General features: G+C 49.6%; 11 non-coding genes across 11 annotated transcripts; all 11 read right to left on the bottom strand.

Annotated features, from left to right (window-relative positions):
* Window positions 1–71: 71 nt before the first annotated feature.
* LOC124587354 lies at window positions 72–190 on the bottom strand. Its single transcript, XR_006975463.1, has one exon. It is a non-coding gene; the product is annotated as a 5S ribosomal RNA (ribosomal RNA).
* Window positions 191–1,217: 1,027 nt separating this feature from the next.
* LOC124587353 lies at window positions 1,218–1,336 on the bottom strand. Its single transcript, XR_006975462.1, has one exon. It is a non-coding gene; the product is annotated as a 5S ribosomal RNA (ribosomal RNA).
* Window positions 1,337–2,358: 1,022 nt separating this feature from the next.
* LOC124587352 lies at window positions 2,359–2,477 on the bottom strand. Its single transcript, XR_006975461.1, has one exon. It is a non-coding gene; the product is annotated as a 5S ribosomal RNA (ribosomal RNA).
* A 1,022-nt stretch (window positions 2,478–3,499) lies between these two features.
* LOC124587351 lies at window positions 3,500–3,618 on the bottom strand. Its single transcript, XR_006975460.1, has one exon. It is a non-coding gene; the product is annotated as a 5S ribosomal RNA (ribosomal RNA).
* Window positions 3,619–4,641: 1,023 nt separating this feature from the next.
* On the bottom strand, window positions 4,642–4,760 carry LOC124587350. Its single transcript, XR_006975459.1, has one exon. It is a non-coding gene; the product is annotated as a 5S ribosomal RNA (ribosomal RNA).
* Window positions 4,761–5,787: 1,027 nt separating this feature from the next.
* Window positions 5,788–5,906, bottom strand: LOC124587348. The gene has a single exon (XR_006975458.1). It is a non-coding gene; the product is annotated as a 5S ribosomal RNA (ribosomal RNA).
* A 1,023-nt stretch (window positions 5,907–6,929) lies between these two features.
* Window positions 6,930–7,048, bottom strand: LOC124587337. Its single transcript, XR_006975448.1, has one exon. It is a non-coding gene; the product is annotated as a 5S ribosomal RNA (ribosomal RNA).
* A 1,028-nt stretch (window positions 7,049–8,076) lies between these two features.
* Window positions 8,077–8,195, bottom strand: LOC124587346. Its single transcript, XR_006975456.1, has one exon. It is a non-coding gene; the product is annotated as a 5S ribosomal RNA (ribosomal RNA).
* A 1,028-nt stretch (window positions 8,196–9,223) lies between these two features.
* LOC124587345 lies at window positions 9,224–9,342 on the bottom strand. The gene has a single exon (XR_006975455.1). It is a non-coding gene; the product is annotated as a 5S ribosomal RNA (ribosomal RNA).
* Window positions 9,343–10,371: 1,029 nt separating this feature from the next.
* LOC124587344 lies at window positions 10,372–10,490 on the bottom strand. The gene has a single exon (XR_006975454.1). It is a non-coding gene; the product is annotated as a 5S ribosomal RNA (ribosomal RNA).
* A 1,027-nt stretch (window positions 10,491–11,517) lies between these two features.
* On the bottom strand, window positions 11,518–11,636 carry LOC124587343. Its single transcript, XR_006975453.1, has one exon. It is a non-coding gene; the product is annotated as a 5S ribosomal RNA (ribosomal RNA).
* Window positions 11,637–12,071: the final 435 nt, after the last annotated feature.

Genomic DNA, 12,071 nt, shown 5'->3' with positions numbered 1-12,071 from the left:
AAGAATCTTTGTCACAACAGAACGGTGGTATGGAAAGAGGGCGGTATAAAAAAAAAAAGTAAATGAAAGGGAGCCAACAGCACGTGGTGTTCCCAGGTGGTCACCCATCCAAGTACTAACCACGCCCGCTGTTGTTTAACTTCGGTGATCGGACGAGAACCGGTGTATTCAACATGGTATGGCCGTTGGCGCCCATATAATGTAGGCGCATGGAAGAATTCGCATTCGGTTCTTATCCCAACACACACAAAATCATACTTTTCGGTCGAAAGCAGCCGCATTTTTTTTTATTGACAATTCGTCACGTTAGCGCGAACGCAATCCTGAGATCCAAAACTTATGAGCCGGAAGGACGCGCTTCGTGTATTTGTTTTTTTTTTTTTGGAGATTTATGAACTTATTTATTAACATTACATCGTTACAAGCTAACAACTTTACAACATAAAACACGAACAGAATTGTAATTGTAAGCACTTCCTTCCGCAATCCGACGTGCCAGCAGAGCGACTGCCGAATTAGCGGGCGCGCCGCCGTGTGTGTGAGACGCGCAGCTTCTCGTTGCACCTCCTGTCATCCGCTTGGCGCGTGCAGCCTTCGACACTCGCGGAAGACGCATCTTGTTCCTGGTGTCCAGCGCAGGAGGGCTGGCGCGCGGCCGACCGGCGTAAGGCCTGTGCGGGGTGTGGCAGTGTCTTGTTGGAGGGCGCCACTGCTGGCGATGTGAGCTTCCTCGCCTCGCCCCGCCTCGCCTCGCCTCAGACGAGGTGTTTGCGTAATTTGCAGTGCATTCGCACCATTCCTGTCTCTGTCCCCGTCCCGACTTGTCCCGACTTTGCTCGACTGCCGCTCGCTGCCGCTCGGGTCGTGGCCCATATAACAGCGCAAGCACAAGAACCGTCTGCAGGAGATGACGAGACGAGACGAGTCGACTAAGGAATAAATTTATAATTACATATCGAAGTAGGAATTGTACACCGCTACACAACAACAGGCGCTGAAGTATTTCAGAACACATCTGCCGATTCGTACTGTTTTGTCGTTTTCAAAGACTTCCTGGCGAACTTGGTTAGCACATTCTCCCTCAAACTGAGATATTTACTGCAATTTCGCACCTTATGGTCATTACAGTAGATTAAAATGCTTAAGCAAGAATCTTTGTCACAACAGAACGGTGGTATGGAAAGAGGGCGGTATAAAAAAAAAAGTAAATGAAAGGGAGCCAACAGCACGTGGTGTTCCCAGGTGGTCACCCATCCAAGTACTAACCACGCCCGCTGTTGTTTAACTTCGGTGATCGGACGAGAACCGGTGTATTCAACATGGTATGGCCGTTGGCGCCCATATAATGTAGGCGCATGGAAGAATTCGCATTCGGTTCTTATCCCAACACACACAAAATCATACTTTTCGGTCGAAAGCAGCCGCATTTTTTTTTATTGACAATTCGTCACGTTAGCGCGAACGCAATCCTGAGATCCAAAACTTATGAGCCGGAAGGACGCGCTTCGTGTATTTGTTTTTTTTTTTTTGGAGATTTATGAACTTATTTATTAACATTACATCGTTACAAGCTAACAACTTTACAACATAAAACACGAACAGAATTGTAATTGTAAGCACTTCCTTCCGCAATCCGACGTGCCAGCAGAGCGACTGCCGAATTAGCGGGCGCGCCGCCGTGTGTGTGAGACGCGCAGCTTCTCGTTGCACCTCCTGTCATCCGCTTGGCGCGTGCAGCCTTCGACACTCGCGGAAGACGCATCTTGTTCCTGGTGTCCAGCGCAGGAGGGCTGGCGCGCGGCCGACCGGCGTAAGGCCTGTGCGGGGTGTGGCAGTGTCTTGTTGGAGGGCGCCACTGCTGGCGATGTGAGCTTCCTCGCCTCGCCCCGCCTCGCCTCAGACGAGGTGTTTGCGTAATTTGCAGTGCATTCGCACCATTCCTGTCTCTGTCCCCGTCCCGACTTGTCCCGACTTTGCTCGACTGCCGCTCGCTGCCGCTCGGGTCGTGGCCCATATAACAGCGCAAGCACAAGAACCGTCTGCAGGAGATGACGAGACGAGACGAGTCGACTAAGGAATAAATTTATAATTACATATCGAAGTAGGAATTGTACACCGCTACACAACAACAGGCGCTGAAGTATTTCAGAACACATCTGCCGATTCGTACTGTTTTGTCGTTTTCAAAGACTTCCTGGCGAACTTGGTTAGCACATTCTCCCTCAAACTGAGATATTTACTGCAATTTCGCACCTTATGGTCATTACAGTAGATTAAAATGCTTAAGCAAGAATCTTTGTCACAACAGAACGGTGGTATGGAAAGAGGGCGGTATAAAAAAAAAAGTAAATGAAAGGGAGCCAACAGCACGTGGTGTTCCCAGGTGGTCACCCATCCAAGTACTAACCACGCCCGCTGTTGTTTAACTTCGGTGATCGGACGAGAACCGGTGTATTCAACATGGTATGGCCGTTGGCGCCCATATAATGTAGGCGCATGGAAGAATTCGCATTCGGTTCTTATCCCAACACACACAAAATCATACTTTTCGGTCGAAAGCAGCCGCATTTTTTTTTATTGACAATTCGTCACGTTAGCGCGAACGCAATCCTGAGATCCAAAACTTATGAGCCGGAAGGACGCGCTTCGTGTATTTGTTTTTTTTTTTTTGGAGATTTATGAACTTATTTATTAACATTACATCGTTACAAGCTAACAACTTTACAACATAAAACACGAACAGAATTGTAATTGTAAGCACTTCCTTCCGCAATCCGACGTGCCAGCAGAGCGACTGCCGAATTAGCGGGCGCGCCGCCGTGTGTGTGAGACGCGCAGCTTCTCGTTGCACCTCCTGTCATCCGCTTGGCGCGTGCAGCCTTCGACACTCGCGGAAGACGCATCTTGTTCCTGGTGTCCAGCGCAGGAGGGCTGGCGCGCGGCCGACCGGCGTAAGGCCTGTGCGGGGTGTGGCAGTGTCTTGTTGGAGGGCGCCACTGCTGGCGATGTGAGCTTCCTCGCCTCGCCCCGCCTCGCCTCAGACGAGGTGTTTGCGTAATTTGCAGTGCATTCGCACCATTCCTGTCTCTGTCCCCGTCCCGACTTGTCCCGACTTTGCTCGACTGCCGCTCGCTGCCGCTCGGGTCGTGGCCCATATAACAGCGCAAGCACAAGAACCGTCTGCAGGAGATGACGAGACGAGACGAGTCGACTAAGGAATAAATTTATAATTACATATCGAAGTAGGAATTGTACACCGCTACACAACAACAGGCGCTGAAGTATTTCAGAACACATCTGCCGATTCGTACTGTTTTGTCGTTTTCAAAGACTTCCTGGCGAACTTGGTTAGCACATTCTCCCTCAAACTGAGATATTTACTGCAATTTCGCACCTTATGGTCATTACAGTAGATTAAAATGCTTAAGCAAGAATCTTTGTCACAACAGAACGGTGGTATGGAAAGAGGGCGGTATAAAAAAAAAAGTAAATGAAAGGGAGCCAACAGCACGTGGTGTTCCCAGGTGGTCACCCATCCAAGTACTAACCACGCCCGCTGTTGTTTAACTTCGGTGATCGGACGAGAACCGGTGTATTCAACATGGTATGGCCGTTGGCGCCCATATAATGTAGGCGCATGGAAGAATTCGCATTCGGTTCTTATCCCAACACACACAAAATCATACTTTTCGGTCGAAAGCAGCCGCATTTTTTTTTATTGACAATTCGTCACGTTAGCGCGAACGCAATCCTGAGATCCAAAACTTATGAGCCGGAAGGACGCGCTTCGTGTATTTGTTTTTTTTTTTTTGGAGATTTATGAACTTATTTATTAACATTACATCGTTACAAGCTAACAACTTTACAACATAAAACACGAACAGAATTGTAATTGTAAGCACTTCCTTCCGCAATCCGACGTGCCAGCAGAGCGACTGCCGAATTAGCGGGCGCGCCGCCGTGTGTGTGAGACGCGCAGCTTCTCGTTGCACCTCCTGTCATCCGCTTGGCGCGTGCAGCCTTCGACACTCGCGGAAGACGCATCTTGTTCCTGGTGTCCAGCGCAGGAGGGCTGGCGCGCGGCCGACCGGCGTAAGGCCTGTGCGGGGTGTGGCAGTGTCTTGTTGGAGGGCGCCACTGCTGGCGATGTGAGCTTCCTCGCCTCGCCCCGCCTCGCCTCAGACGAGGTGTTTGCGTAATTTGCAGTGCATTCGCACCATTCCTGTCTCTGTCCCCGTCCCGACTTGTCCCGACTTTGCTCGACTGCCGCTCGCTGCCGCTCGGGTCGTGGCCCATATAACAGCGCAAGCACAAGAACCGTCTGCAGGAGATGACGAGACGAGACGAGTCGACTAAGGAATAAATTTATAATTACATATCGAAGTAGGAATTGTACACCGCTACACAACAACAGGCGCTGAAGTATTTCAGAACACATCTGCCGATTCGTACTGTTTTGTCGTTTTCAAAGACTTCCTGGCGAACTTGGTTAGCACATTCTCCCTCAAACTGAGATATTTACTGCAATTTCGCACCTTATGGTCATTACAGTAGATTAAAATGCTTAAGCAAGAATCTTTGTCACAACAGAACGGTGGTATGGAAAGAGGGCGGTATAAAAAAAAAAAGTAAATGAAAGGGAGCCAACAGCACGTGGTGTTCCCAGGTGGTCACCCATCCAAGTACTAACCACGCCCGCTGTTGTTTAACTTCGGTGATCGGACGAGAACCGGTGTATTCAACATGGTATGGCCGTTGGCGCCCATATAATGTAGGCGCATGGAAGAATTCGCATTCGGTTCTTATCCCAACACACACAAAATCATACTTTTCGGTCGAAAGCAGCCGCATTTTTTTTTATTGACAATTCGTCACGTTAGCGCGAACGCAATCCTGAGATCCAAAACTTATGAGCCGGAAGGACGCGCTTCGTGTATTTGTTTTTTTTTTTTTGGAGATTTATGAACTTATTTATTAACATTACATCGTTACAAGCTAACAACTTTACAACATAAAACACGAACAGAATTGTAATTGTAAGCACTTCCTTCCGCAATCCGACGTGCCAGCAGAGCGACTGCCGAATTAGCGGGCGCGCCGCCGTGTGTGTGAGACGCGCAGCTTCTCGTTGCACCTCCTGTCATCCGCTTGGCGCGTGCAGCCTTCGACACTCGCGGAAGACGCATCTTGTTCCTGGTGTCCAGCGCAGGAGGGCTGGCGCGCGGCCGACCGGCGTAAGGCCTGTGCGGGGTGTGGCAGTGTCTTGTTGGAGGGCGCCACTGCTGGCGATGTGAGCTTCCTCGCCTCGCCCCGCCTCGCCTCGCCTCAGACGAGGTGTTTGCGTAATTTGCAGTGCATTCGCACCATTCCTGTCTCTGTCCCCGTCCCGACTTGTCCCGACTTTGCTCGACTGCCGCTCGCTGCCGCTCGGGTCGTGGCCCATATAACAGCGCAAGCACAAGAACCGTCTGCAGGAGATGACGAGACGAGACGAGTCGACTAAGGAATAAATTTATAATTACATATCGAAGTAGGAATTGTACACCGCTACACAACAACAGGCGCTGAAGTATTTCAGAACACATCTGCCGATTCGTACTGTTTTGTCGTTTTCAAAGACTTCCTGGCGAACTTGGTTAGCACATTCTCCCTCAAACTGAGATATTTACTGCAATTTCGCACCTTATGGTCATTACAGTAGATTAAAATGCTTAAGCAAGAATCTTTGTCACAACAGAACGGTGGTATGGAAAGAGGGCGGTATAAAAAAAAAAGTAAATGAAAGGGAGCCAACAGCACGTGGTGTTCCCAGGTGGTCACCCATCCAAGTACTAACCACGCCCGCTGTTGTTTAACTTCGGTGATCGGACGAGAACCGGTGTATTCAACATGGTATGGCCGTTGGCGCCCATATAATGTAGGCGCATGGAAGAATTCGCATTCGGTTCTTATCCCAACACACACAAAATCATACTTTTCGGTCGAAAGCAGCCGCATTTTTTTTTATTGACAATTCGTCACGTTAGCGCGAACGCAATCCTGAGATCCAAAACTTATGAGCCGGAAGGACGCGCTTCGTGTATTTGTTTTTTTTTTTTTGGAGATTTATGAACTTATTTATTAACATTACATCGTTACAAGCTAACAACTTTACAACATAAAACACGAACAGAATTGTAATTGTAAGCACTTCCTTCCGCAATCCGACGTGCCAGCAGAGCGACTGCCGAATTAGCGGGCGCGCCGCCGTGTGTGTGAGACGCGCAGCTTCTCGTTGCACCTCCTGTCATCCGCTTGGCGCGTGCAGCCTTCGACACTCGCGGAAGACGCATCTTGTTCCTGGTGTCCAGCGCAGGAGGGCTGGCGCGCGGCCGACCGGCGTAAGGCCTGTGCGGGGTGTGGCAGTGTCTTGTTGGAGGGCGCCACTGCTGGCGATGTGAGCTTCCTCGCCTCGCCCCGCCTCGCCTCAGACGAGGTGTTTGCGTAATTTGCAGTGCATTCGCACCATTCCTGTCTCTGTCCCCGTCCCGACTTGTCCCGACTTTGCTCGACTGCCGCTCGCTGCCGCTCGGGTCGTGGCCCATATAACAGCGCAAGCACAAGAACCGTCTGCAGGAGATGACGAGACGAGACGAGTCGACTAAGGAATAAATTTATAATTACATATCGAAGTAGGAATTGTACACCGCTACACAACAACAGGCGCTGAAGTATTTCAGAACACATCTGCCGATTCGTACTGTTTTGTCGTTTTCAAAGACTTCCTGGCGAACTTGGTTAGCACATTCTCCCTCAAACTGAGATATTTACTGCAATTTCGCACCTTATGGTCATTACAGTAGATTAAAATGCTTAAGCAAGAATCTTTGTCACAACAGAACGGTGGTATGGAAAGAGGGCGGTATAAAAAAAAAAAGTAAATGAAAGGGAGCCAACAGCACGTGGTGTTCCCAGGTGGTCACCCATCCAAGTACTAACCACGCCCGCTGTTGTTTAACTTGGGTGATCGGACGAGAACCGGTGTATTCAACATGGTATGGCCGTTGGCGCCCATATAATGTAGGCGCATGGAAGAATTCGCATTCGGTTCTTATCCCAACACACACAAAATCATACTTTTCGGTCGAAAGCAGCCGCATTTTTTTTTATTGACAATTCGTCACGTTAGCGCGAACGCAATCCTGAGATCCAAAACTTATGAGCCGGAAGGACGCGCTTCGTGTATTTGTTTTTTTTTTTTTGGAGATTTATGAACTTATTTATTAACATTACATCGTTACAAGCTAACAACTTTACAACATAAAACACGAACAGAATTGTAATTGTAAGCACTTCCTTCCGCAATCCGACGTGCCAGCAGAGCGACTGCCGAATTAGCGGGCGCGCCGCCGTGTGTGTGAGACGCGCAGCTTCTCGTTGCACCTCCTGTCATCCGCTTGGCGCGTGCAGCCTTCGACACTCGCGGAAGACGCATCTTGTTCCTGGTGTCCAGCGCAGGAGGGCTGGCGCGCGGCCGACCGGCGTAAGGCCTGTGCGGGGTGTGGCAGTGTCTTGTTGGAGGGCGCCACTGCTGGCGATGTGAGCTTCCTCGCCTCGCCCCGCCTCGCCTCGCCTCAGACGAGGTGTTTGCGTAATTTGCAGTGCATTCGCACCATTCCTGTCTCTGTCCCCGTCCCGACTTGTCCCGACTTTGCTCGACTGCCGCTCGCTGCCGCTCGGGTCGTGGCCCATATAACAGCGCAAGCACAAGAACCGTCTGCAGGAGATGACGAGACGAGACGAGTCGACTAAGGAATAAATTTATAATTACATATCGAAGTAGGAATTGTACACCGCTACACAACAACAGGCGCTGAAGTATTTCAGAACACATCTGCCGATTCGTACTGTTTTGTCGTTTTCAAAGACTTCCTGGCGAACTTGGTTAGCACATTCTCCCTCAAACTGAGATATTTACTGCAATTTCGCACCTTATGGTCATTACAGTAGATTAAAATGCTTAAGCAAGAATCTTTGTCACAACAGAACGGTGGTATGGAAAGAGGGCGGTATAAAAAAAAAAAGTAAATGAAAGGGAGCCAACAGCACGTGGTGTTCCCAGGTGGTCACCCATCCAAGTACTAACCACGCCCGCTGTTGTTTAACTTCGGTGATCGGACGAGAACCGGTGTATTCAACATGGTATGGCCGTTGGCGCCCATATAATGTAGGCGCATGGAAGAATTCGCATTCGGTTCTTATCCCAACACACACAAAATCATACTTTTCGGTCGAAAGCAGCCGCATTTTTTTTTATTGACAATTCGTCACGTTAGCGCGAACGCAATCCTGAGATCCAAAACTTATGAGCCGGAAGGACGCGCTTCGTGTATTTGTTTTTTTTTTTTTGGAGATTTATGAACTTATTTATTAACATTACATCGTTACAAGCTAACAACTTTACAACATAAAACACGAACAGAATTGTAATTGTAAGCACTTCCTTCCGCAATCCGACGTGCCAGCAGAGCGACTGCCGAATTAGCGGGCGCGCCGCCGTGTGTGTGAGACGCGCAGCTTCTCGTTGCACCTCCTGTCATCCGCTTGGCGCGTGCAGCCTTCGACACTCGCGGAAGACGCATCTTGTTCCTGGTGTCCAGCGCAGGAGGGCTGGCGCGCGGCCGACCGGCGTAAGGCCTGTGCGGGGTGTGGCAGTGTCTTGTTGGAGGGCGCCACTGCTGGCGATGTGAGCTTCCTCGCCTCGCCCCGCCTCGCCTCGCCTCAGACGAGGTGTTTGCGTAATTTGCAGTGCATTCGCACCATTCCTGTCTCTGTCCCCGTCCCGACTTGTCCCGACTTTGCTCGACTGCCGCTCGCTGCCGCTCGGGTCGTGGCCCATATAACAGCGCAAGCACAAGAACCGTCTGCAGGAGATGACGAGACGAGACGAGTCGACTAAGGAATAAATTTATAATTACATATCGAAGTAGGAATTGTACACCGCTACACAACAACAGGCGCTGAAGTATTTCAGAACACATCTGCCGATTCGTACTGTTTTGTCGTTTTCAAAGACTTCCTGGCGAACTTGGTTAGCACATTCTCCCTCAAACTGAGATATTTACTGCAATTTCGCACCTTATGGTCATTACAGTAGATTAAAATGCTTAAGCAAGAATCTTTGTCACAACAGAACGGTGGTATGGAAAGAGGGCGGTATAAAAAAAAAAAGTAAATGAAAGGGAGCCAACAGCACGTGGTGTTCCCAGGTGGTCACCCATCCAAGTACTAACCACGCCCGCTGTTGTTTAACTTCGGTGATCGGACGAGAACCGGTGTATTCAACATGGTATGGCCGTTGGCGCCCATATAATGTAGGCGCATGGAAGAATTCGCATTCGGTTCTTATCCCAACACACACAAAATCATACTTTTCGGTCGAAAGCAGCCGCATTTTTTTTTATTGACAATTCGTCACGTTAGCGCGAACGCAATCCTGAGATCCAAAACTTATGAGCCGGAAGGACGCGCTTCGTGTATTTGTTTTTTTTTTTTTTTGGAGATTTATGAACTTATTTATTAACATTACATCGTTACAAGCTAACAACTTTACAACATAAAACACGAACAGAATTGTAATTGTAAGCACTTCCTTCCGCAATCCGACGTGCCAGCAGAGCGACTGCCGAATTAGCGGGCGCGCCGCCGTGTGTGTGAGACGCGCAGCTTCTCGTTGCACCTCCTGTCATCCGCTTGGCGCGTGCAGCCTTCGACACTCGCGGAAGACGCATCTTGTTCCTGGTGTCCAGCGCAGGAGGGCTGGCGCGCGGCCGACCGGCGTAAGGCCTGTGCGGGGTGTGGCAGTGTCTTGTTGGAGGGCGCCACTGCTGGCGATGTGAGCTTCCTCGCCTCGCCCCGCCTCGCCTCGCCTCAGACGAGGTGTTTGCGTAATTTGCAGTGCATTCGCACCATTCCTGTCTCTGTCCCCGTCCCGACTTGTCCCGACTTTGCTCGACTGCCGCTCGCTGCCGCTCGGGTCGTGGCCCATATAACAGCGCAAGCACAAGAACCGTCTGCAGGAGATGACGAGACGAGACGAGTCGACTAAGGAATAAATTTATAATTACATATCGAAGTAGGAATTGTACACCGCTACACAACAACAGGCGCTGAAGTATTTCAGAACACATCTGCCGATTCGTACTGTTTTGTCGTTTTCAAAGACTTCCTGGCGAACTTGGTTAGCACATTCTCCCTCAAACTGAGATATTTACTGCAATTTCGCACCTTATGGTCATTACAGTAGATTAAAATGCTTAAGCAAGAATCTTTGTCACAACAGAACGGTGGTATGGAAAGAGGGCGGTATAAAAAAAAAAGTAAATGAAAGGGAGCCAACAGCACGTGGTGTTCCCAGGTGGTCACCCATCCAAGTACTAACCACGCCCGCTGTTGTTTAACTTCGGTGATCGGACGAGAACCGGTGTATTCAACATGGTATGGCCGTTGGCGCCCATATAATGTAGGCGCATGGAAGAATTCGCATTCGGTTCTTATCCCAACACACACAAAATCATACTTTTCGGTCGAAAGCAGCCGCATTTTTTTTTATTGACAATTCGTCACGTTAGCGCGAACGCAATCCTGAGATCCAAAACTTATGAGCCGGAAGGACGCGCTTCGTGTATTTGTTTTTTTTTTTTTGGAGATTTATGAACTTATTTATTAACATTACATCGTTACAAGCTAACAACTTTACAACATAAAACACGAACAGAATTGTAATTGTAAGCACTTCCTTCCGCAATCCGACGTGCCAGCAGAGCGACTGCCGAATTAGCGGGCGCGCCGCCGTGTGTGTGAGACGCGCAGCTTCTCGTTGCACCTCCTGTCATCCGCTTGGCGCGTGCAGCCTTCGACACTCGCGGAAGACGCATCTTGTTCCTGGTGTCCAGCGCAGGAGGGCTGGCGCGCGGCCGACCGGCGTAAGGCCTGTGCGGGGTGTGGCAGTGTCTTGTTGGAGGGCGCCACTGCTGGCGATGTGAGCTTCCTCGCCTCGCCCCGCCTCGCCTCGCCTCAGACGAGGTGTTTGCGTAATTTGCAGTGCATTCGCACCATTCCTGTCTCTGTCCCCGTCCCGACTTGTCCCGACTTTGCTCGACTGCCGCTCGCTGCCGCTCGGGTCGTGGCCCATATAACAGCGCAAGCACAAGAACCGTCTGCAGGAGATGACGAGACGAGACGAGTCGACTAAGGAATAAATTTATAATTACATATCGAAGTAGGAATTGTACACCGCTACACAACAACAGGCGCTGAAGTATTTCAGAACACATCTGCCGATTCGTACTGTTTTGTCGTTTTCAAAGACTTCCTGGCGAACTTGGTTAGCACATTCTCCCTCAAACTGAGATATTTACTGCAATTTCGCACCTTATGGTCATTACAGTAGATTAAAATGCTTAAGCAAGAATCTTTGTCACAACAGAACGGTGGTATGGAAAGAGGGCGGTATAAAAAAAAAAGTAAATGAAAGGGAGCCAACAGCACGTGGTGTTCCCAGGTGGTCACCCATCCAAGTACTAACCACGCCCGCTGTTGTTTAACTTCGGTGATCGGACGAGAACCGGTGTATTCAACATGGTATGGCCGTTGGCGCCCATATAATGTAGGCGCATGGAAGAATTCGCATTCGGTTCTTATCCCAACACACACAAAATCATACTTTTCGGTCGAAAGCAGCCGCATTTTTTTTTATTGACAATTCGTCACGTTAGCGCGAACGCAATCCTGAGATCCAAAACTTATGAGCCGGAAGGACGCGCTTCGTGTATTTGTTTTTTTTTTTTTGGAGATTTATGAACTTATTTATTAACATTACATCGTTACAAGCTAACAACTTTACAACATAAAACACGAACAGAATTGTAATTGTAAGCACTTCCTTCCGCAATCCGACGTGCCAGCAGAGCGACTGCCGAATTAGCGGGCGCGCCGCCGTGTGTGTGAGACGCGCAGCTTCTCGTTGCACCTCCTGTCATCCGCTTGGCGCGTGCAGCCTTCGACACTCGCGGAAGACGCATCTTGTTCCT

Source organism: Schistocerca americana, unplaced genomic scaffold, assembly GCF_021461395.2.
Source record: "Schistocerca americana isolate TAMUIC-IGC-003095 unplaced genomic scaffold, iqSchAmer2.1 HiC_scaffold_599, whole genome shotgun sequence".
Classification (NCBI taxonomy): Eukaryota; Metazoa; Arthropoda; class Insecta; order Orthoptera; family Acrididae; genus Schistocerca; species Schistocerca americana.
The sequence above is the reverse complement of the archived record's forward strand: the minus strand, read 5'-3'. Positions and strand labels throughout refer to the sequence as shown.